The following is a 24,693-nucleotide window of genomic DNA, read 5'->3' on the forward strand; positions in this document are numbered from 1 at the left end:
TATGAGAACATTATTCATTGTAGTGTGAGTATAATCTCTCAAACAACAGAATAAAATAGGTGTGTTTCAATGAACAGCAAGAAAAAAAAAGACTATCTGAGGCTAGAGCTTGTCAGAGTACAGCTGTGTCTTAGGGTAAGTGAAGGAAGAGAAGTGGTGAGACAGAGTCAAGAGCCTCTGGGCAAAGGAAACTTTAAAAGAAGTTACCAAGAACACAGGGGTGCATGGGAGGATACAGAAATAATTCCTACCTTTCTTCAGATCTAGTGAAGGTTTCTATTGTCCCTTCCTTGACTTCATTTTCTATATACCAATAAGCTGAAAAATCATCCCAGCATGCCCAAGGCTGTCCTAGATTTAGCATTAAAATCCCATTTTCTGGGAAACTCCTCAATCCTGGTAAACCAAGGTACTTGGTCACCCTGTTTATAAACTACTATATTGTAAGGCAAAACATACTTTGTAAATTACGACAGTGTGAATTTAGCATTCATTCATTGTTCACGCAAACAATAACTGCCAAACTGCTATTACTTCACAAGCACTATCTAGTTTTTGAGGACACAAAGATGACTTTGATATTACCCTTTTCCTTAAGGATCCCTGCATAACCTCAAAATAATTTACACTTTAAAGTATTTTTTATAAATATGCATGAACTCAGGGCAGAAAATCATAACAATGGATACTTCTGATACAGATTATTCCTAGGGCTGAATAACCAGACTGATTTAAGAGGTAGGGAATGTGTAAAGGTTGGAGGCATTTTTAACCTGTACTTAGGTGGGACAGAAAAAAAATCTGGAAGAAAGATATTGACAATACAGAAGAGAAACATTTGTAGAATAACACACTTGGGTAAAGTTGGAAGAAATAAGCTTCTCTTCCCTCATATGGCATGTTATCAGGTTTCCCAAGGACTCAGAAACCCATGCTTCTGAATCCCAAGAAAGAAAAATAGATTTATTTCATGTAAAAGCTAGTTCTCCACTGGATTTTGATGAACTTTCTCCTTTATTAGAATAAGAAAGTTTGTGACATTTAAATCAAAGATCTTTTAAAATAATGAACATTAATAAATATATTCACTTAGTGTGATAACTCAATTATTGTCTAAGAGAGTTAATTAATCCAAATTTTAACTTGGTTTAAAAATAATAGTTCTTAGTAATGGCAATAATCAGATTTTAGGTATATTTTATTTCCTAAGTTCTCTCCAGTTTGGTAAAATTATACTTGCTTCTCAATTTAGCACATAGTTAAAAAGACCTTCAAGGGAAAATTACAAAAGACCTCTGTAGAACATTGCTATTTTTTCCCTGACTCAATCTTTTACAGTCACTATTCCACCCTAGTTTTGTTTACTGAGTGAGCTAAGTGCTTCCATGATACTTTTACCGCTGACACTTCCCTACAAGAAACTAATGTATTTCGTATATTATTGAAATGTTTAACTTGATTAATAGCAAAACTGATTATTTATAAAAGGGACTTCAAGCCATGGTTTATTCTAAGTATGCAGTAGATACATAAACATTAGATTCAGATTTAATTTACAGCTGTGGCAATGAAGAGAAACATATTTTAGGCCAATATGAGCTACTTGACAATATTTTACTGGCTATAATGAAAGATTTAAACAAAATTATCCAATTTGCATTGATTTTTATCAGTCTTACACTCTATTTTATATTAAAAATAGATATATTTGGCAACATAGTCAAATATGGACAAAATTAAAACACAGCACTTTGGGAGTTTTGAATTATTTACTTGACTGTAAATTCACTAAATAATAAAACAACTCTTCAATACATCCTAAAAGAATAAGTAATATAATTTCATACAGAGAAGTATGTAAAACAACAATCATCTGGTAGTGATATGCCTACAAGTTGCAAGTGTGTGATGTAGTGGAAAAATTAGCCTGGAAATCAGGAAGCTGGGTACTATTCTGGGAACTGACAATAACAGATTATGGACACATCACTTAGCTTATCTCTGTCAGATTTCATTAAAGAAAATGAGAAAGTTGGGACAGATGTGAGTTTTCTAAATAGTGCTTCTTAAAATATTTTTCTAGAAAATTTTAACAGATATGAATAAGAAAATGGGTTGTCTGATAAGACTAGTTTGGGCAATTCTCTATTTTCTATCCTGTCTTGAAAATTCACAGAGCATTATTTATAAAGAGTCTAAATAAATTAAAGCTTCAATTTACCTTTTTTAAGGACTACGTACTTAACAAAATGGAATGCATTTTTACAGTATTTTCTAAGCTAGATACATTTATAAGCTAGATGACTTCCAAAGTTTCTCTCATTTTGAAAATCTATGTAACTTTTAATACCATGAAGATGTATAATTTTAATAAAAATAGAAGTTACTTTTTTAAAGAGCAAAAAAATAAAAAATAAATAAATAAAGAAAATCTATAAATATATTTCTGAAAGCACCTAAATAACATGCCAATTAAAAAGAAATTCATCCTAGGGCTGGGTGTGGTGACTCACACCTGTAATTCCAGCATTTGGGAGGCCAATGCAGGAGGATTGTTTGAGCCCAGGAGTTCGAGACCAGTCTGGGAAACACAGTAAGACCTTGTTTCAAAAAAAGAAAAAGAGAGAGAGAGAGAGAGAGAGAGAAATTCATCCTTATCAATCTCATTCAAATTAGTGAGCAATGGCAAAAATAAAAACAATTTTAAGGTATTTTTCCTTTATCAGGCATTGATGGTTGCAGTACTTTTTATTTATAAATTATGCTTTTCTGAACATAATAGTAAAATGTGCACATTCCTTTACTACACATTCATTGGTTTCAAGAGTCAGTGATAAGGATTTTCTGGATGGCAAGAGGAAGTCAATTGGAGGTTTAACATTAGACTAACTCCTGTTCACAAAATTCTTCCTTAAGAACAGGTTAGCAGGTTTGTAAATTGGCTGTCTGGTCATTCCTTTGATAGGTATGTCTATGTTTGAAGTGTTGGGTTATGCAGCAGAAAGACACTTGAAACTTTCCTTACCAAACGGTACTGAAAGCATCTTTAAGTCTGCTAAAGTTTGTTTCTCTCTCATTTGGAAAGAATGGGGCATACAGTTTATCTCACTCTGAGAATTTTGGATTTATGAAATTTTGCAGAGATTATAACCATTCACATATTTTTATAAACTTTTAACTGCTCATCATAGGCAATATACCTTTTCTGTTTCAATCTTTAGAAAACACATACATTTCTCTAGATAAGAGAGTGAAATAATTACCTTTCAAACCAATTACTTTTTCCTCACACCAATTGCCATGGAAATTATCAGGTGAATATAAAAATAAGGAAAAGCTATATTAGATATAAAAACTAAAGAAGTCTGTTACTGAAGACCTTCCAGACATTTTAGAGTTTTTGCTGTATCTAGCCAGATGGGATGAATTTAAGGTACAGTATGGAAGAAACAGTTGGGATTTCCCCCATATTATTGCAGTTTATAGGTAATTCTGACAAAAGACCACTAATCTCCCTAACACAAGATGGAAACCACGAAGGGGAATATAAATTGGGTGGGATCATCAATCCAAAAAATAGATACTTGGGGGCTATATTTGCATCGTATGGCCAATCTAGGTAGAATGCAGATGGTGACAAGGCTCCTTTATGCCATTAGATGGTTTCACAGGAGCAAAATTTTGTACTGTTACTTCTTTGACCTGTATACTCTCTTTATTCTCCAGCAAAGATCTTTGATATTTGCAAAGTAAGTTCAAATTGACATTAGCTCTATTTTTCCTCTCTATTTTTGTAGCCTGAAGATTTCAGGAAAGGCCTCACCCTGATATCTGATAGGATCCATTCTATTTTCCACTTAAGTATGCATCAGCACTCTCCACTAGAAAAGACCTGGAGAGAAGTGAGAGCAAATAGACAAAAGCAAGCATATTAATAAAAAGCTTATGCATTGTAAAAGATTAATACCTGGTAGTTGAGACCTAGTAGCTAGGTCTAATATTTTCAACTAAATATAAACAACCCTTGCAGAATATAAACAAAAACCAGACTTGGCCACCCAAGGGGCTGTGGTGGACAAGACAGGTAAAACTGCTCCATAACTATGCCTAAAACAAGACAGAGACTTTTTTTGTATACTCTGCATACAAAAATAACAGTTCTTCTTTCTAGTAACATGAGGGACTACTACTTTATCAATGACAACTCTAGCTTGGCTTTAATCTTCTCCTCTCCTAGATAAAAAATAACTAAGACACCTAGTTCTGAACTGCCCCTGCTTCCTGACAGCACTCAATTCAAATTGAGACTTCACTTTCTTAATCCCTTCTTAGAATCACGCAGTCCAAGCCAAGTACTGTAATAAGCAAGCATCTCTTAAAAACGTCTTCTCTAGATACCTCACACATCTACAGCAAGAGAAACAAACATTACAGGTGTGTTCCTGGACGTCATAACTGGTGAGCTTCAACACTATCTTGAACTATTAGACAATGTGATGTGGTATGAATTTGCTTGACAGAAAACAAACTAAAACAAAAACAACACAAAAAGATGACAGGGAAGAGACATTTTATGTTTCTTTTTCCTTTTTTAGGTAGATTTAAGAGAATATGAAACTCCTAAACTTGAGTAAACAATTAGGTGAAGAAGGGAATATTTGAGCCAAAGAAAGAATTCATGAAGACAGAAGCATAACTGATAAATTTAAAAGAATAAGGTCATCAATGACCACTAGATTGGAGATCGCATAAAATTAGTTCAATAAAAGAAAGGATAATAGAATATTGAGTAGACATACTATACATGGGTACCCAGTAGATGAGTCAGCAGGAGCTAAGTCCAGCTCACACACCTCTTGCCAGGTCTCAGATATTGCCAAGTAGGGGCTGCATTTAATCAGAGGAAGGACAGCATATTTACCCCAAAAAAAGTGCCAGCAATCCAGCAGGTACAAAGGTCAGGATAGGCTAATATCAGACCTGAAGAAGAGCCTATTTAAAATGAAGTTCTCGTAGGTTAGGTTAGTGCGTCCCATGCACTGGGCCACAACACAGGCAGGTTCTCAGGAACTCGATTGCTTGTCATTTGGGCATCCCAGTAAGGCTTTACAAGGCTGGAAACCCAGAAGTCAATACTCTCCAGTTGCAAGAAACTACATCACTTTATCCCAGTTCACCCCAGTTTTGAAGCATTGGCCAAGAACAATTTACATGTTTTGTCACTCAGTTCTGATCATGTTTCCATAGTGTGCCAGTTCTGGAGAAGAGGTGAACAAAAGAGCTAAGTGCCTTGCACAAATCCTGCATTTCTCTACCTTTAAGCACCTTTTCGAATATCCTCCTAATTTTATTTTCTCTCTCACTACCATACTGTCCTAAAGAACTCCTTAAATCTTAATCTATAGGAACACCAACTTTCAGATGTCTTAATTATTAGTTTGAGATGTAATAATGATAGTCTCAGCGTCAGTGCCTCTGTGACTGAATAAATGTTGTGTACAGGCATGTTGGATGAGATGAAAACTGAATACTACAAAGGCAAAGGTCATGGATGTGTGTCTCATAAGTGCAGTTCAGGTCAATTTTATTTGAATATTGAGAATCTCTTGGAAGTTTCATAGTGCCCAGTCCACTTGGTCAAGTTCCTGGTCAAGTCAATTTTCCTACTAGGGCCACTGCAGAAGTCGACCCCAGATTAAGCACTTTTAATAACTATTCTTTGTCTTTTCTCTTATTTTGTAGATCCCGGCATGAGACCCAGCATTTTCAGAATTTTTCTTTTGCAAATATAACAATTTCCACTCTCAATTTTTACTTTAGATTATTTCCTTCACTTCTTATAATGTCTAAATAGGATTAAATTATTTTCTTTTTGAATTTCAAGCTTAATTTTTTGCTAACAGTGATTGAAAAATTAAATCAGTGTAAAACAGCAGAAAACAAAAAAGCAATAGTGACTTCACAGCTACCTCCCTGACAATCACCATTACCCTACTTCTTGTTTCTCTTCAGAAATTCTGTATTCTAGATAATTTATCATCCTAGCCCCTGATATAGGCCCTACTCTCTACAATAAGGACTTTTGAGTACTCTTATCCTCTTTTTCTCCCTCCTCTTAGATAGTTTATTAGGTATTGACCTTGGATTCTGTTTAGCAGGCATCATCCTGGATTCTTAAAAGGGATCCATTCCCTGAATCTAAATTAAGACACATGGAACAACAACAGCATAAAATGTCTACAATTGTGGCAGGGAGCTAGTTTCAGTTCATAGCAGCAAAGCAACAGAAACACAGTGAACAACTTAAGCAAAAAGGGGAGCAATGAATAGTACGGACATTAGAGACCTCATAGAATTGATAAAACTTAGTAAATTGCTGGAAGTAGAAAACTGTGTGTCCTCCATTTAAGTTTTCATAGTTTGCTGTGAAGCTCCAGTGTGCCCTATTTTGGGAATTGGAAGGGATATTGAGATGTTTTCAGCAAATCCAAGCTATAAATTAATTATTAAAATGCTGCTTTCTCCTTTCTATTCCAATCTCTTTGTTCTAACTCCATTTTAAAGGCTGCTATACTTTTTTTTTAATCATTTCTTTCTTTTTATTTTTATCTTTTTAATTATACTTTAAGTTCTAGGGTACATGTGTACAACATGCAGGTTTGTTACATATGTATACATGTGCCATGTTGGTGTGCTGCACCCGTTAACTTGTCATTTACATTAGGAATATCTCCTAATACTATCCCTCCCCCCTTCCCTCTCCCCATGACAGGCTCCGGTGTGTGATGCTCCCCACCCTGTGTCCAAGTGTTCTCATTGTTCAATTCCCGCCTGTGAGTGAGAACATGCAGTGTTTGGTTTTCTGTCCTTGCGATAGTTTGCTGAGAATGATGGTTTCCAGCTTCATCCATGTCCCTACAAAGGACATGAACTCATCCTTTTTAATGGATGCATAGTATTCCATGGTGTATATGTGCCACCTTTTCTTAATCCAGTCTATCATTGATGGACATTTGGCTTGGTTCCAAGTCTTTGCTATTGTGAATAGTGCCACAATAAACATACCTGTGCATGTGTCTTTATAGCAGCATGATTTATAATCCTTTGGGTATATACCCAGTAATAAGATGGCTGGGTCAAATGGTATTTCTAGTTCTAGATCCTTGAGGAATCGCCACACTGTCTTCCACTATGGTTGAACTAGTTTACAGTCCCACCAACAGTGTAAAAGTGTTCCTGTTTCTCCACATCCTCTCCAGCACCTGTTTTTTCCTGACTTTTTAATGATCACCATTCTAACTGGTGTGAGATGATATCTAATTTTGGTTTTGATTTGCATTTCTCTGATGGCCAGTGATGATGAGCATTTTTTCATCATCATGTGTCTGTTGGCTGCATAAATGTCTTCTTTTGAGAAGTGTCTGTTCATATCCTTTGCCCACTGTTTGATGGGGTTATTTGATTTTTTTCTTGTAAATTTGTTTACGTTCTTTGTAGATTCTGGATATTAGCCCTTTGTCAGATGAGTAGATTGCAAAAATTTTCTCCCATTCTGTATGTTGCCTTGTCACTCTGATGATAGTTTCTTTTGCTGTGCAGAGCTCTTTAGTTTAATTGGATCCCATCTGTCAATTTTGGCTTTTGTTGCCATTGCTTTTGGTGTTTTAGTCATGAAGTTCTTGCCCATGCCTATGTCCTGAATGGTATTGCCTAGGTTTTCTTCTAGGGTTTTCATAGTTTTAGGTCTAACATTTAAGTCTTCAATTCATCTTGAATTAATTTTTGTGTAAGTTGTGAGGAAAGGATCCAGTTTCAGCTTTCTACGTATGGCTAGCCAGTTTTCCCAGCACCATTTATTAAATAGAAAATCCATTCCCCATTTCTTGTTTTTGTCAGGTTTGTCAAAGATCAGATGGTTGTAGATGTGTGGGATGATTTCTGAGGCCTCTGTTCTGATCCATTGGTCTATATCTCTGTTTTCGTATCAGTACCATGCTGTTTTGGTTACTGTAGCCTTGTAGTATAGTTTGAAGTCAGGTAGTGTGATGCCTCCAGCTTTGTTCTTTTGGCTTAGGATTGTCTCGGCAATGTGGGCTCTTTTTTGGTTCCATATGAACTTTAAAGTAGTTTTTTCCAATTCTGTGAAGAAAGCCATTGGTAGCTTGATGGGGATAGCATTGAATCTATAAATTACCTTGGGCAGTATGGCCATTTTCACGATATTGATTCTTCCTATCCATGAGCATGCAATGTTCTTCCATTTGTTTGTGTCTTTTTTATTTCATTGAGCAGTGGTTTGTATTTCTCCTTGAAGAGGTCCTTCACATCCCTTGTAAGTTGGATCCTAGGTATTTTATTCTCTTTGAAGCAATTGTGAATGGGAGTTCATTCATGATTTGTCTCTGTTTGTCTATTATTTGTGTATAGGAATGCTTGTGATTTTTGCACATTGATTTCGTATCCTGAGACTTTGCTGAAGTTGCTTATCAGCTTAAGGAGATTTTGGGCTGAGACTATGGGGTTTTCTAAATATACAATTATGTCATCTGCAAACAGGGACAATTTGACTTCCTCTTGTCCTAATTGAATACCCTTTATTTCTTTCTCCTGCCTGATTGCTCTGGCCAGAACTTCCAACACTATTTTGAACAGGAGTGGTGAGAGAGGACATCCCTGTCTTGTGCCAGTTTTCAAAGGGAATGCTTCCAATTTTTACCCATTGAGTATGATATTGGCTGTGGGTTTCTCATAAATAGCTCTTATTATTTTGAGATACGTTCCACCAATACCTAGTTTATTGAGAGTTTTTAGCATGAAGGACTGTTGAATTTTGTCAATGGCCTTTTCTGCATCTATTGAGATAATCATGTGGTTTTTGTCTTTGGTTCTATTTATATGATGGATTATGGTTATTGATTTGCATATGTTGAACCAGCCGTGCATCCCAGGGATGAAGCCAACTTGATTGTGGTGGATAAGCTTTTTGATGTGCTGCTGGATTGTCTCTCAGACCACAGTGCAATCAAACTAGAACTCAGGATTAGGAAACTCACTCAAAACCACTCAACTACATGGAAATTGAACAACCTGCTCCTGAATGACTACTGGGTACATAACTAAATGAAGGCAGAAATAAAGATGTTCTTTGAAACCAACCAGAACAAAGACACAACATACCAGAATCTCTGGGACACATTTAAAGCAGTGTGTAGGGGGAAATTCATATCACTAAATGCCCACAAGGGAAAGCAGAAAAGATCTAAAATTGACACCCTAACATCACAATTAAAAGAACTAGAGAAGCAAGAGCAAACACATTCAAAAGCTAGCAGAAGGCAAGAAATAATTAAGATCAGAGCAGAACTGAAGGAGATAGAGACACAAAAACCCTTCAAAAAAATCAATGAATCCAGAAGCTGGTTTTTTGAAAAGATCAACAAAATTGATAGACCGCTAGCAAGACTAATAAAGAAGAAAATAGAGAAGAATCAAATAGATGCAATAAAAAATGATAAAGGGAATATCACTACTGATCCCACAGAAATACAAACTACGATCAGAGAATACTATAAACACCTCTATGTAAATAAACTAGAAAATCTAGAAGAAATGGATAAATTCCTCGACACATACACCCTCCCAAGACTAAACCAAGAAGAAGTTGAATCCCTGAACAGACCAATAACAGGCTCTGAAATTGAGGCAATAATTAATAGCCTACCAACCGAAAAAAGTCCAGGATCAGACGGATTCACAGCCGAATTCTACCAGAGGTACAAAGAGGAACTGGTACCATTCCTTCTGAAACTATTCCAATCAATAGAAAAAGAAGGAATCCTCCCTAATTCATTTTATGAGGCCAGCATCATCCTGATACCAAAGCCTGGCAGAGACACAACCAAAAAAGTGAATTTTAGATGAATATCCCTGATGAAGATCGATGCAAAAGTCCTCAATAAAATACTGGCAAACCGAATCCAGCAGCACATTAAAGGCTGCTACTCTCGTTGAGTTTTCCCGTTTATGATATGCCCAGCACAGTGCCTGACACATAATAGATGTTTAACGTGAGTTTCATTTTTCTTACATTTTCTGTTTGAGTACATCTGTTCATCTCTCCTATCAGGTCTACCAAAATTTTTTTTTCCTCACTTCATTTTGTACATTATCTGGGCTGACATTATTCACAATTCTGGGCTTCATCATATTTGTGACTTACAGGCAATGACACTACATTTTTAAAATCCTAAAGGCTCGGTGACTACATTTCCACAGAAATGTTAGGCCCACTCTTGGGAAAAGTGATTTAAATCCATAGTTATTTGCTCTGAGTGTAGTGTTTCTCTAATATGCCCCCTTCATTGTGAAGCCTCAACTAATCAGACCCAGTCTCTTTTCCTCTCACACTGTTCTTCATTTATTCACTTGTCCAAATTCTATATTAGGAAGGAAGACAAAAAGGAAGAGACAAAAGCTTATTTCTAAGTTTTAAAACTTTTTTTCTGACTTCCCTTGATAACCAGGATTTAAAATCATATAGACGCTATTCCTTTTAAAGATAAAAGGAGATATTGTTACCCCACATGGTAAATAAATCATAATAAATCTAAGATGCAGAACAAGATGGGCTTTAGCAAGGGACCAGAGAGCAAGTTTGAAGAGTCTGAGGATTAGCCAATTGCTCCCTGATGTCAAGCCAAGATCCAGTAGAAATCATCATTCTGGCATCTGGCAGAAGAAGTCAAAGGTCAGGATTTAATGCTGCCACAGTCCGATTTCCAAACTTCATTGAGCAGGTGCTTAATAAGGCACGATTATTTGTTGTGTTAAAAGAGTTCAGAGCCAAGTAAGATGTAGAGTCACAGAACAGAGTGATTCTCAGCTCTATTATTGTGGTGAGAACATTGTAACCTTCTTGTTAATGACAATTATGTTGAGGTCATTACTTTACCAGAATTGATTTCTTTGCCTAAGAAAAATATGGAACGCAAACATATTAGATTACATGGAACTGGTAATGTCACTGATGAGTCTGCACTGATTACAAACAAGGAGAAAGAGGTTAAGGTCAGCAGAAAGAGCCCTGAATGGGTGATTAGATAAATGTGTTTCACTTTGGCTTTTAAGTGAAGATTGTGTAAAACTGGCAGAAGTTTTCAAGGCACCACCAGGATTTACCCAGAAGAAAGAGAGAGAACAAGAGCAAGAATGAATGAGGGTGAGAAAGAGAGGAAGAGAGAAAAAGAAATAACTTTTCACAACAAATCTAATAAATTTTGACTACAGGAAGTTTGAGTTAATTAGAACTTCTTTAAGCATAAGAAGCATAACATCAGGGATTTAAAATACTGCTTAGCAGACCAATTTCCTTCTTTTTTTTCCCCCCACTGCTTAGAAGTTTTTTAAGTCAACAAAGGTAACACTTAAACAATTAACAAAAAAAAGGCAGGTGCTCAGAAATCTGAACAACTACCTGGATTTGAATCCCACCTTCCTCATACTGGGGGAAAACTCAGTAGTGAGGCATGGTTTGGTCTTCATGGTGTTAAAAAAAAAAAAAAAAAAAAAAAAAAGATTGAAAAATAAATACTTGTTGAAAAGTTAACCAACACTCAAGAACACTAATCTCCAAGATGGCCCACAGTAAACCATTGCCTTCTGGTATTTATGCCCTTGTGTATTTCCCCTTCATTTTGATTCTGTGCTGGCTATGTGACTCTAAGTAAACAATAGCGGGCAGCAGCAGTAACACTGTGCATGTTCCAGACCTAAGCCTTAGGAAGGCCTGGCAGTTTCTCCTTCTGAGCTTCGGGAAACCCTGAACAACCATGCAATAAATCTGGCTAGCCTGCTGGAGAGACCACAAAGAAAGGGCATGTGTAGAGAGAGAAACCCTGAGACTACAGGAAAAAAGAGAGTGGCTCAGCCATTCCAGCATCCAAGACCAGCCCAGCCATACACCTCTCCCTGCTGAGGAGCCAGACTTGGGACATTCCAGCCCCAGCGTCTCTCAGACTCTAAAACCATGAGAAACCTGAAGCAAGACCAGAAAAATGAATACACGGTCAACTCAAAGGATCTTGAGACATAACACATTATTGTTATTTTAAGTCACTGTTTTAGGGGATAGTTTGTTATACAGTAATAGATAATGGAAAAAGCAACCAGCAAAACATATGGACATATTGTTCAATGAGCTAGCCACTAGAAAAGTGGCTATGACTAAGAACTGAATTTTAAATTTTATGTAATTTAATATATTAAGTTTAAAAACTGAAGCAATGCAAAATAAGTTTTCTGTTAAAACTTTATTTTGGTAGGATGACATTTCACTTTAACGGTTGTACTGTCTATTGTATTGTTACTGGATCATAGTTCTGTCAGACATCTGTTATTTCTGGTATTACACATGAACACACCACCAAAAAAGACTGTAATATATCTTATAAATAATTTTATATCAGGCTGAGTTCTATGGTTCATGCCTGTAATCCAAGCACTTTGGGAGGCTGAAACAGGAGGATCACCTGAGCCCAGGAGTTTGAGACCAGCCTGGGCAACATAGGGAGACCCCTATCTCCACAAATAATAACAAAAATTAGCCAGGTGTGCTAGCAAGTGTATGTAGTCCTAGCTACTTGGGAGGCTGAGGTAGGAGGATTGCTTGAGGCCAGGAGCTAAAGGCTATAGTGAGCTATAATTACACCACTGCACTCCAGCTTTGGCTACAGAGAAAGACCCTGATACCAAATAATACTAATGATCAATGAATTATAATTATTAATTATATCAATTATTAATTGATATTATTTGATATCAATCATGTTGAACTGATATTTTGTATATACTCAGCTAAAGTGTTATTAACATTAATTTTTTTACTTTTTGAAATGCAACTTCCAGAAAATTTTAAATTACACAGGTGGTGCATTATATTTCTATTAGACAGCCCTTTTATAGAAAAGTAAACATAGAATTATTTTAAAGTTAACTTTGTTTTTAGAATAGTTGTAGATCCCATATACTCCACATATGGTTTCCTCTGTTACTAGCATCTTACATTAATATGGTTCATTATTTACAATGAATGAACCAATATTGACATATTATCATTAACTACAGTTCATACTTTACTCAGATTTTCTTAGGTATTACCTAATGTCCTTTGTCTATTTAAGGATCCCATCCAGGGTACCATGTGACATTGAGTCATCATTTCTGCTCAGGCTCTTCATTGCTGCCACAATTTCAGACTTCCCTCATTGTTGATAACTGTAGTGGTTTAAATGGTGGTCCTCAAAAAAGCTATTTTCATTTCTTAATCTCCTTGAACCTTTTAATGTGACCTTTCTAGGAAAAAGTTCCCTTAGATATGATTAAGTAAAGGTCTCAAGATCACCTTATTTTATTTTATCCACCCTTATGAAAGACACACAGAAGACAGACACATGCTAAGAAGAGGAAGAAGCAAAGTGACAGAGGCAGAGTCTGGAGTGATGCAGACATAAACCTGGGAACACTGACAGCTACTGCATCCTAGAAGGGTTAAGGAACAGAATCTCTCTTGGAGTCTCAGGAGTGTGCACAGCCCTGCCAATATTTTGGTTTCAGACTGCTATTTGCCCCCACAACTGTAAGAGATTTTTTTTTTTTCGTAAACTACCAAGATTGTGGTAATTTGTCGTGGTAGCCACAGGAAATTAAAACAATGACCTTGAATTTCTTGATAGTACTGGTCAGGTAGTTTGCCTAGTTGGAATTTGTCTGATGTTTTCCTCCCAGTTAGAGTGGGATTATGCATTCTTGGGAGGAAGACCACAGAGGCATAGTGCCTCTTATGATCATGACTTGTATCAAGTGTACATACTATTAGCATGATTTATCACTGTGGATGCTTGCTGATCCTGATCACCGGGGTCAGGTATGTTTATCCATTATGAAGTTGCCCTTTCTCCCCTCCTTTTCATATTGCACCTTTTGGAAGGAATTTTGAGAACTCAAAAGAAGACATGATTAAATGGAAAAGAAGAGATAGTTATAAGAGCATCCAAGCAGAAAGAGTGAACACTGAGTAGCTACTGGTCAAAAAGTAAAATAAATCAGTCATGACCACAGTGCAAAAATATCAGGGTCACATTCAGATACAAGAAGAGACCTCTACTCCTCTGAAACAACAAGGAATAAACAAAACACAGGTAAAGAGACAAAAATATTGAACAGGTGTTGCAGAGAAAAGTTAAAGGCATCATAAAGGCCTCTTCTCAAGAAAGTAAAATTCAGTTCAATTATTAATATTTATTGAGACTCACTGTATACCATATAATGTCAACCCTGAAGAATTCAATTTGGCAAGATGTAGTTTCTGTCATAAGGCATATATTATTTGAAAAAGAATATCATATGAATAAGATATAAAAATAAATATAACACTGTAGGGATACTTCAAAAGGGCTCTACAAAAATAGCATTTACATCCATCTGAAACTCAAAAAAGTTTCCTAGGATCAACTGGTATTTGAGAGAAAAACCACTAACCACAAAAACTGACATGGTAGCATGACCTAATAATAATTTTTAAAACAACCCTCAACTCCGCAGATTCTGAAATGCTATTTGTCACTGACCCAGAGTTGATTGGAATGAGGAATAGAATTTGAGCCAAGAAAAATTATAAAAATATAAACTAGAATGAAAAGTATAAATTATGTTGGGAATCAAAACTGTCAGACAAGCTTTATGTGGGAAAATTAGATTAAAAAATAAAAGTATTAAAAGACTGTTTGATAAGTCTTCAATGGGAGAATGGGGTACTAGCTATTTACATGAGTTCAATCTGTTAAGCCATTAACCTGGCAAACTTCAGTTCCATGGTCTGTGAAAACAGAAAATGGAGCTCCTACTTCAAGGAATCAAATAAAGTAAGGTATGCTTATCATACGGTCTGGAACATGGTAAACTTCCAGGAAGTATTATCATTACTATGACCATAATTATTTGTTTAGTCATCATTTTCCTTTCCCACTATGGCTTACTGCAAGACTGCAGCCAGATTATACTCTCTTATGCTCTCCTAGTGCCTCATACATGCTTGTTATCAAGAAGAAACACAATGAAAAGGAATGGATTTTGTTTAATTAAGAGGGGTTGATTGTGGCAAAGTGTAAAAAGTGGAATTAATTTAGAAGCTGATATAAACAATGTGCTTTAAACTAAATTGGCCCTATAAAACAAGAAAAAATATATTTGTTTGAAATTATGTCCTATTAAAAGCTATTTTAATGTTTATGAATATATACTTAAGCAAATACATACATGAGAAAGCTACAATTTCCTTTGCAGCAGGACTGTGTCCTGTTCTTAATTAAATGGAAAGAATGAAAGACAATCACAAGGGATGGGGGGTTGGGATGGCTGTGGTTTGGAGGCACGGTTGGTATTTATTAGTAAAAAATGGAAGAGAAGGTGTCATAAACTTAAACTAGGGAGGTCCAATACTAACTAAGTCACAAGGTTGTCTCTATGGACTGAGTTAAGCCCCTTAACAACTTCTCTGTTTTATTCTCTCCATCTGTTTTACCAGACTATTGGGAGGATTATTTAGTTAATGCTGAGGACTATGTTTATCAGTTCCACAAAATGTCTGTTATTTAATGATGAGAGAACTCTAAACGACGCAGCGGGAGTATCACAGGGGTTAGCAACAGCGTTATTGTCAGTTGAGTCCTTTAGAGACCCACAGGACAAAATATGATATGCAGTTCTCAGAGCATTTGGAATTGTGTTTCAATAATTATTTCTCCTTCTAACTCCTCAAGTCAATTGGGTTTTCTACTTTGTGGGCTTGACAAGGAATTTGCTTTTTATGATGGTAAAATTTTTGAGTGGTCTCAAAATTATCCTGAAAATGATTTCTCTAAACAGAAATTACAGTGACAAAATGCACTGCAAAGTGACAACCTCTTTGTACATACCTAGATAAGTGAATTCTTCACTCTACCTACTTATCCAAGATGTTTCTTTTTCTTTAGTGAAAGAAACTAATTTTTAGTAACTTGATCCTAAGCCAAAGACTAGGAAGCCCCCAATATATCACATTTAAATGTAATTTTCCATAGAACATAAAACACAGAGAAACTCAGAATTTGATATAATAACGTATGCCGACTGTTTCAAAAAGAAAATAATCTCCTTTGTAAATCTGCAGTTTTAAAATTCCGTAACAGTTATAATTCTGACTTAGTGAAGATGAAAGTATAGCTCAATATGCTATAGCATACCTCCAATTTCCAGTTCTAGAATATTAAGTCAGCACTTTGTAATCTGAAACCAAATATGAACCTTCCTACTTCAAAAAAAGGACCATAGGGAAGAAGAATATTCCAATTCACTCTTAATCGGCGTAAAATATCTCAGACTCACAATAAAGCCAGGTAAATAAAATCTCCACTAAAATGAAACCTCCATATGAGGTAAATCAGTTCTTTCAGGTCAGTAGGGTACCATTTGGTAAATTACCTCTGTTTCCTCCTCCCACTAGAGAATGTTATTACCTCACATATGTGGGCTAGTAATGCTCACCAAGCATCAAACTCTCCTGTATTGCTCCAAAGATCGTGCCTAGTTTGAATAAGACTGAAAATATTATTAATGGGTAATTTAGACTTTAGGCCTGAGGCTAACTTCATGCTGTTATGCGGTCAGGATATTGGCACTTTCCCTTCTTTAATTTATGTTTGCACAACAGTGACACGAACTAAGTTTGACTGTTCTTACAGAAATCTGGCCCAAATCTCTTTTTGTGTGGGTTTAACTTGTACCCTTCATAGTATTTCTGTGTATTATACTTGCTTTCATACCAGGTTTGAATGGAATCTAAGATATAATTGAAAAGAGTTCTATTTTTATAATTCAAAATTAATCATGCCCCAGCAATGTGAACATGGCTTTCTGGGTGGTAATCCTGGAGTTAAATGTTCTCATTCAAAAACGGAAATACGCATTTGTGATCTTTATTGAAGGTCATCGTGTATACAGAGTGTGTGCTTAGCATGATTTCAGAGCATGATTCCAGTAATTTCAACTGTGCTGCATATTAATTCAGGAGCTAGATTACATGTCAGAATCATAAACAGAGCCGACATCTGATGCTTTCCAATGTGAAGGAGGGCTGGGGAACTGGAGATTTCAAGGAATGGTCAACAAAGGCCCAAGTGAAACTTTTTAAAAAGTGAAGATTAAGAGAGAGATTCCGCAACCTAACTGCTTAATAATTCTTGTCTTTTTTCCATTTGAACTATTATAGGAGCTTATAGTAGGTAAGCTCCCATTTCTTTGAACTGAAAATCACTCCTGGGCCGGGTGCGGTGGCTCACGCTTGTAATCCCACCACTTTGGGAGGCCAAGGCGGGCGGATCACGAGGTCAGGAGATCGAGGCCACGGTGAAACCCCGTCTCTACTAAAAAATACAAAAAAAAAATTAGCCGGGCATGTGGCGGGCGCCTGTAGTCCCAGCTACTCAGAGAGGCTGAGGCAGGAGAATGGCATGAACCCGAGAGGCGGAGCTTGCAGTGAGCCGAGATTGCGCCACTGCACTCCAGCCTGGGCGACAGAGCGAGACTCCGTCTCAAAAAAAAAAAAAAAAAAGAAAATCACTCCTGGAAAAATTAAGATGCCTGATTTAGGTGCTCCAACATAAATTTCACAATTCAGCATCCTCCATTTCTGCTCACTGTTTTCTCCTAACAATTCTGTTCTTATCTCCTCTTACACTCACAATGCAAATCCTGCCTCTTGCTCTTGTCTGCCCAAAAAACCTGCTGTGAGTCCTAGCATCAGTCTCAGCTGGGATCTTTGCTCATGTGTCAGTGATTAATCTGAATGGACTACAGGCTGAGGTTGGCCAAAAAATAAAAAAAAAAAAAAAATCAATGATTTAAATTGGTGTATGTGTATAGTTGGTTTTCCAGTTAACATTTACATTTTCATAGTGTCCCTTAACAATTTGAACTAAAGGCAGTGCTAAGCAATTTTTTAAAATGTGCTCAACACTGAAGCACTTTGTTCATACAATAATAAAGTTACATGTCCTTATTATATACAATAAGATGCTTTAAAAAATATATATGTTGTGGAATGACAAAATTCCAGCTAATTAGCATATGCATCATAACTGCCAGATTTGTTCTGAGCACATTACATCCATGTTGCCAGAAGTTTTCAAGAACATGATACATTGTTAACTATAGACAACATGGTTTACAATAGATTTCTTAAATTTATTTCTCCTACCTAACAAAGAATTTTTATTCTTTGACTAATATCTCCTCAGCTTCCCTACCCTTCCAACACCCCAGCCCTGGTAACTACCAATCTACTCTACTTCTATGAGTCCACATATTAGTGAGATCATGCAGTATTTAATTTTCTATGCCTGGCTTATTTCACTTAACATAATGTCCTCCAGGTTCATCTATGTTGTTGCAAATGATGGAATGATTCCTGATTAATGCTAATGATGGCTGGATAGTATTCTGTTTTGTATATATACCACATTTTCTTTATGCACTTATCCATTGGTGGACACTTAGTTTAATTCTATACTTTGGCTATCGTGAATCATGCTGCAATAAAAATGGGAGTTCAAGTATCTCTTCAGCATACTGAGTTCATTTTTTGTTTGAATATAAACCTATTAGGTATTGCTGTATCAAGTGGTAGTTCTATTTTAAATTTTTTGAGGGATTTTTATACTGTATTCCATAATGGCTGTACTAATTTACACTCTCACAAACAGTGTGCAAGGGTTTCCTTTTTTCCACATCCTCTCCAACCATTGTTATTACTTGACTTTTTGATAATAGGCATTCTAACAGGTATGAGGTGATAACTCTTTGGGGCCTTAATTTGCATTTCCCTGATGATTAGTGATGTTGGACATATTTTTAATATACCTATTGGCCATTTGTACATCTTCTTTGAGAAATGCTTACTTGGGGTTTTGGTCCATTTTTAAATTTTTTTTTTTTTTTTTTTTTTTTGCTATTGAGTTGTTTCAGCTTCTTGTATATTTTTGATATTAACCCCTTATCAGATATATTTTGCAAATATTTTCTTTGATTATATATGTTGTCTTTTCATTCTGTTGATTATTTTCTTTGCTGTGCAGAAGCTTCTTAGTTTCCTGCAATGCTATTTATCTATTTGCATTATTTTATCTTTTTTATGACGAGTCATGGAATATAGAACCTTTAATAACAAAAGCTTTACGGACTCAGGAAGGACAAGGTGGCCATCCAGGTTCTTCAAGAGTCCATGCTTAACATTAGACTTATGTCCTCTTGAATATCAGCTGTTTCTCTAATTCAGGTGCATAGCACTGATAATTAATAACTTATTATAGATAATTTGACTTAGACCAGGGAGTTCATTCGAATTGTATATTTAAACAACTTTAGTATTGGCTGATTGATTTAGCACGATAATCTAGAGCTTGATTTTGAAAGGTTTGTTAAATACCAAAAGTTTAAAACATTAGATATTACAAAATAGTATCTTAAGTTACCATAAGTCATTCATTTAGCCAAACTGATAACTCAAAAATTTTTTAAAGGAAAAAACATTATTCTGATAGAGAAGAGACCCAGCTTTCCAAACATGACCCAAAGAGGATAGCATAAGGCCAACTGTCTCCTTTCTTTCCTTCCCCCTCCTTTTTTGTAGTTTACTTAAGAAGTAAACAAAAACCTTTCATTATCTTTTGATATTACATAAAAATCCTTTAAAAAGAGAAAACCAAATTTTGTGTTTCATTAGTGTATTTTTAATGATAAAGCTAGGTTTTAGTAACATTTTATAAATCTATTCAGTTTTAATTAATTTGACCATAAGGTAAGATTTTTATAAACCTTTTATAATCCTTTACATTTTTTTTTCTCAGAGCAGAACAATGTTCTAAGAAAACTCTGTTGTGCTTTTATTCCAATGTCCAATTTATGGGAACAAAAAAACAACGAATAATCCCATTTTAACTTTAGCCACTATGTTCACACATAGAATCTCTTATAATTAACTTTTATAAACTTTCCACAACTTGTTCAAACTTTTAGCTTTGTTTAATTTAACACAATCCTTTAACCCTCTAACCTAGGCAAAAATCTACATTCCCATACTTTCTTATAATCTCTTACAAAAGACACGTTTCATTCTCCGTACACACCTTGCATGTAAACCTATTTTTCCAGTAGTCTCAACTACATATTACAATGTTAACTCTTAGAAATTTTTACTTTTGGTGAAACTCTTGGTAAGTAAGAGATTTTAATTATGTACTAGGTGTGGAGCCTAGGACCCAGACAGAAATGCAGATAAAGTCTGACCCTTTCCAGCCTCTAACTCCACGTGTCCCAGGACTTAGCTAGCTATAAGCAGGCAAAGTACACAGTTAAGAGTCATAGTGGCATTTTATGAAGCATTTAGGAGGCCTAATCACCTTTAAATTGTATAACATTTCTGGTATAAATTCCTTTTTATAAATTCTTTCACGACTTTCACCATGAACAACATGTTTAGACTTTCTGACTTGCCATAAACATCCCTCTTTTTAAACAACCAGTCATTTTACTTTAGGAAAAGAATTTACCATAGAACATTCTTTCTTATATAAAATCTCTTTTCTGTAAAACCTTCTTTGCATAGCTAGGGGGCATGGGTAATTCCATATATCCCCAGGCCTTATTTAGAATGTAATGTCTCCAAAATAAATTGAACAATTTTCAAACGTCAAAGTAGTTTACAACTTTAAAGCATTTAGCAAACCTAATATCTGACTTGCATAATTTAGGAAAAAAGTCTTTATTTTATCAATAATCTTTAAAGTTGTCTTTATTTCCCCAATATTACAAAAGTTACATGAACTAAAAGGCACTGTAGTTTTTATTTTGCTTTCAATATATTTGGTTTAAGTGCTTATTTTTGCTTAAGCCAATTAGAGCTCTTATATATAAACATTACATACAACATATACATAATTAGAGAGACAGACAGAATAAGATTATTTTAGTAGTTATAAGATTTTTCATTTGCCAGTTTTTAAGTTTCTTAATTGATTATTGGCTTTATGGTGGAGTCCTCGAAAGAACAGGGCCAAGAAATAGGTTTCTGGTGCCTCTTGTTTTTCCCAAGGAGTCTAGGCTGTTAAAAGCTGGAATATCCACTTTTAATTAAGCTGACTTTTAAGCACATAACACTCTGTAATAAAGACCTTTTAAAATTTCTTATTACCCAGTTTTAGACAGGCCAAACGACTGATATTTCTGGCTTTTGAACTTTACCAAAGGTAACTCCCACGTGCTCAAGGAAGAAAAATTCAAGATAGACCATGGAGGAGAAGAGACTAGACAAGATTATACAGATATAAATCAGAAAGGACTTACTTCCTAAGCAGGGAATCAAACCCAGACCACCATCGTGAAATGGCCAGAATCTTGGCTCCTGAGCTACAGCACAGGCCAGTCTTTATTGCACTTCCCAGAAGAAGTCTAGAGTAGTTAATTTTGAGTTTGCAAAGACTTTTAACTACTCAAGATAATTTTTAGAGATACGACATAAACCCTAAAATTCCTGTTCCCTGGAAGGCAGAGACCAACAGAAAGTACTGCCACATGGTTACAAGGTCAAGTTCTCAAGGACATAAAGCAAGATGGAGACCCCATCCCATTTTTTTTTGTTTGTTTCAGGGACCTGCAGCAAAGTTTGTCATTGACGAACTTGCTGGGCCATCTTGAGCAGCAAGCTTATGGGTTCCTAAGCCCAGGTTTTATTCTATGGTACTCCTTGACTCAGAAAAACGAATTCATAGCACAAATACAAATACATCAGTTTAAGACTAGCCTCCGAATTCTTTTTCTCATTGATCAAAACTTTACAGAAGAGATAAACAGTGATTTTTACCACCCATTCAACCGTTTGCAGAGAGAGAGAGAGAGAGAAGCCAGCAATCTGACTGGTAAGAAAATCTCTTACCTTTATGCTGGCACGCCAGGCTTCTGGGTTCCCTTTTCCTGAGCAGCCCCAGTGACCCAGCTTGCCACACCATCACCCAGGGGACCAAATCACAATATAAAGGAAAACTATTTTTTTTCATTCTGTCCAGAGCAAAATACATGTGATAAAACAAATTATTAGCTACTCTGCTTAGCACCCAATATTGAACTGGCAAGCTTATGGGTTCTTAAGCCCAGGTTTTATTCTATGGTACTCCTTGGCTTAAATTTGCCCTCAGATGGGCCCCATCATCTTTAAATAAACCGCCGACTAGGAGTTTCAACACCTGGTCTCTGGGCAAGATAGTTGCCATGAGTAATAGAAAAGATAAAAAAGGGCAAGAAGAGAGAGAAAAGCATTGCTTGCGGCAGGGTGGGGAAGGTGAAATGCTCAGGCAGGCCAGAGAAAGACCCACTCATTTCAGCAATACTGAAAAGTTCAGGCAGCTGCAGCTACTGTCATGAAGGGATTTTTTTCCAGTAGTCCCATCAGCTCCCAAGTTTCCCCTTTTTGGGGAGGAAGAAGCTCCCCATGCCCCACTATCCTGTCTATGCCTAATTCTGTCAGCCATAGTTGTCAGCAAAGAGTGCAAATCAGATTATTCCAAAGAGAATAGCAGTTGACATCCTGTAGTGCCAAACCTGTTCTTAGCCAAAAGGGACTTTACCGAGACCCCTCATTTTTAAATGTACTTCAGTGCATTGTTGTTCATTCGGAACATTCCACTGTAAGTTATCTTTAGTAAGATTTTGCCGTTTCTATAAGACTTCGCTGCCTCCCAGGCCTAATGTACAACCCAGAAGAAACTCAGTTTTCCGGAAATTAAGGATCCCATTTTTACCTAAAATATTGGCTTTACTCTCAGGGTCTCTTGATTAACTTAGCCAGTGATTTTTTTTGTACTTAAGCATGCAAGAAAAATGAAACAAAGGGGGTAGAGCAAAAAATTCCCTGTGAATTTTCAAAAGCCAAATTTTATAACCCCTGCAATATCACTGCTTACGATCAGTTCCTTTCCGAACCAGTCAGATGTTAAGTGGCCTCTAACTGGATCCAAGCCAGTTAATTCCCAGATGAATTCCATTCCTGGACCCAGTCCAGTTTCTGTCTCGACTCCAAACCCAGTTTGGATCAGAAATTTGCTCAAAGAAACTCAGAGAGCTCAAAACACAAATCTGTGGAGCTCCAAAATCCAAGAGGGACCTTACCCGTGATCCCCAGCGGCTCTGAGAGATCAATAGATAAAAGTAGGTCCTTCAGGTACCTTGCATGTTCACTCAGCACTCCTGGGTGTCTCTAGAAGCTCCACTTCGGATTCCGCTTCTGACACCATCTGATAAAAGAAAAACGTCAGCCAAATTAAATTTAAAGGAGTTTAATTGAGCAATGAACGATTCACGAATCGGGAAGCCCCCAGAATCAGAGCAGATTCACAGAGCCTCCAGGTGTGCCTCCCTATCAGAACAAATTTACAGACAAAAAAGTAAACTGACTTCCAACAATCCGAAGTGAGGTGCAGAAACAGTGAGATTGGTTACAGCTGGGCGTTTGCCTTATTTTAACCTAGTTTGAACATTCAGCAGTCTATGAGTGGTTGAAGTACAGCCGCTGGGATTGGCCAACACTCAGCTGTTGTTACCGGTGTATACTATTAAGTTAGGTTTTCAATTTTGCCTGACTATTAAGCTAGGTTGCAGTTCATCTGCAAGGACTCAAATACAGAAGTCAGGAGTTTTCTTTAACAGTTGATATATTTCTTATAAGTGCAATGCTATCTTGGTTACTTTAGCTTTGTAGTGTATTTTGAAATCAGGTCGTGTGATGCTTCCAGCTTTGTTCTTTTTCCTCAAAATTGATTTGGCTATTTGAGGTCTTTTGTGGTTCTATAAAAATGTGAGGATTTTTTTTTCTATTTTTGTCCTTCATTTTGTTAACTTAATGTATCATATTTATTAATTTATGTATGTTGAACCTTTCTGGCATCTCTGGTATGAATCACTGATAAATGATATTTTAAATGTGCTATTGAATTCAGCTTGCTAGTATATTGTTAAGGATTTTTGCTTCTATGTTAATCAGGGATATTGGCCTGTAGTTTTCTTTTTTGTATAGTTTCCTTGTGCCTGGTTTAACATCAAGTAAAGCTGACCTTGTAATATGAATATGGAAGTATTCTCTCCTCTTCAAATTTTTGAATGAGCTTAAGAGGAGTTAGTATTATTTCTTCTTTAAGTGCTTGATAGAATTCAGCAGTGAAGCCCTCCAGCTCTGGCCTTTTCTTGATGGAAAATTTTTTACTAATTCAATCTCCTTACTTGCTATTGGTCTATTCAGATTTTCTATTTTATCATAATGTATTTTGTTAGGTTGTATGCATCAGAAATTTATTCATTTCTTCTGGGTTATCCAATTTGTTGGTGCATAATTGCTCATAATAGTGTCTTATGGTCCTTTGCATTTCTGTTCTATCAGTTGTAATGGCTCCTTATTTGTTACTGATTTTGTATTTTTGAGTCTTCTTTTTTTTTCCTTAGGCCAAAGGTTTATTGATTTGGTTTATCTTTTAAAAGAACCAACTTAGTTTTTTTAATATTTGTATTATTTTTCTAATATCTATTTCATTTATCTCTGCTCTGATCTTTATTATTTCC

At 36.0% G+C, this 24,693-nt stretch overlaps 1 protein-coding gene across 3 annotated transcripts in view; it reads right to left on the bottom strand.

Moving 5' to 3' along the window:
• The window catches only part of LOC134737025 (heterogeneous nuclear ribonucleoprotein A1-like), a 44,695-nt gene extending 21,065 nt beyond the window's left edge, over positions 1-23,630 (bottom strand). Inside the window, exons 1-3 of one of the 3 annotated variants that reach the window (XM_063642068.1) lie at positions 23,536-23,572; positions 23,307-23,375; positions 22,022-22,143 (exon numbers count right to left, since the gene is read on the bottom strand). The gene's annotated coding sequence lies outside the window, so the exon portion shown is untranslated. Of the gene's footprint in view, positions 1-22,021; positions 22,144-23,250; positions 23,376-23,535 lie in introns of all 3 variants that reach the window. The other 2 variants (XM_063642069.1, XM_063642067.1) reach the window with 2 other exon arrangements.
• Positions 23,631-24,693: the final 1,063 nt, after the last annotated feature.

Source organism: Symphalangus syndactylus, chromosome 6, assembly GCF_028878055.3.
Source record: "Symphalangus syndactylus isolate Jambi chromosome 6, NHGRI_mSymSyn1-v2.1_pri, whole genome shotgun sequence".
In the NCBI taxonomy this organism is placed as follows: domain Eukaryota; kingdom Metazoa; phylum Chordata; class Mammalia; order Primates; family Hylobatidae; genus Symphalangus; species Symphalangus syndactylus.